We start from the raw sequence: 1550 nt of genomic DNA on the forward strand, positions 1-1550 counted from the left end.
CCATCCCCTTCGTTGAACTTTAGGTGTTTTCGCTCAATAAACACTCACAACGCCCGGTCTGGGAATCGAAACCTCGATCCTATGACCGCGAGTCCGCTGCCCTAACCACTGGGCCATTGCACCTCCACATGTAATAGATATGTATAAGATAATGTGTGTGTGTTTCTATGTGGATATATTTAATAGATAATATATATCTATTTATATATGTGTGTGTACGTATGCATGTAAAGAGAAACAATGGAAATTGTTAATTATAATCGCATTATTATCCCACGGTTATTGTTATCGTAATTAGTGGGTGGATCCCAATCATGCTTAGGATTTGGTTATATCCTCGACTTCGCGATGGTGCTTCAGCATGACCGCAGTCACATGGCTGAAAGAAATAAAAGAATAATGTTTATCAGTCAGTTATTTTTACCTGAAGGACCGTCCCCAAAATGATCACAATAAGAGGCTTGCACTGTGTGTATGTGCGTGTGTAGCTAGCGAGCTAAACAGACAGATAGAAAGATAAGATAGAAAGATTAGATAGAAAGTTGTTGACAAGTATGAAAGTATGTTTATAAATTGTCTCCCTTGTTAACAAGTGCTTTTTCCGATCATAAGTTTTTAATTTATTTTCGTTTCTCAGAAAACCAACCACTTCATTGTCAGTATATATTAGCACAGATTTATCTTTATATCACTGTCTTACAGATCTGTCTTTATATCACACTCTCTTACTTCTGGCTATACATCAGTGAATCAATCACTGTAGGTATGTTTAATTCGTGCTAAACGATTTTTTTTTCACTTTATTTTATTTTCCTCTTATCTTTTTAGTTTTCTCTCGGATGTTTATGGACAGTTGTTTTAAAGTTTATTTTGCTCTTTGTTACTGTATCCGTCCTTCCGAGAGCAATAAAATACATATTACGATGCTATGTATTTCGACAAAATGTGGATTCCGACTCATACAACACATTAAAAAAATATATATATAACAGGAAAAAAAATAAAAGGGGGTACAATAAAGTATTGGCATTCATTCGGTGTATATACCTGATGACTTCCTGGTGAGAAACAGTACTGTAGTGAACAAAATATATGCCTAATAATTGCGACTGACGTTCTGAGTTCAAGTCACGTTAGAATCAAATTTGACATAACTACAGATTCCTGCCCCCCTCCGAGTTTGGATGATCATAACTTTCAGAAAATGGATATTTTTTTAATGAAATTTTCTACGAATATGTGTTATATCATGTAGATTCCGAATATACAAAACTTTTTTGGGAAAGTGTTTTAAAAGTGGGTGGGATTGGAAATTTCGGAAAATTCACTGGCGTCCACTTCAATTCGTCTTAACTTTCAAGAAAATAGATATTTTTTAATGGAATTTTCTCCAAATATACCTCGGACTATGTATATTCCGAGCACATAGGAATTTTGGGGGAACGCAATTGAGGGTTACTTTTGGGGACCGTTCCCCACTCGGGGGTGTTTCGGAACAAGTTGTCCATATTTGTTTCATTTTCTCCGTCTTCTTGCCCAAATTCCTATGG

The 1550-nt window shown here is 35.7% G+C and overlaps 1 protein-coding gene across 1 annotated transcript in view; it reads left to right on the forward strand.

The window, feature by feature from the left end:
• Nucleotides 1-676: 676 nt before the first annotated feature.
• The window catches only part of LOC106872983 (uncharacterized), a 30826-nt gene continuing 29952 nt past the window's right edge, over nt 677-1550 (forward strand). Inside the window, exon 1 of the mRNA XM_052967993.1 lies at nt 677-759. The gene's annotated coding sequence lies outside the window, so the exon portion shown is untranslated. The remainder of the gene's footprint in view (nt 760-1550) is intronic.

Source organism: Octopus bimaculoides, chromosome 5 (assembly GCF_001194135.2).
Source record: "Octopus bimaculoides isolate UCB-OBI-ISO-001 chromosome 5, ASM119413v2, whole genome shotgun sequence".
NCBI lineage: Eukaryota > Metazoa > Mollusca > Cephalopoda > Octopoda > Octopodidae > Octopus > Octopus bimaculoides.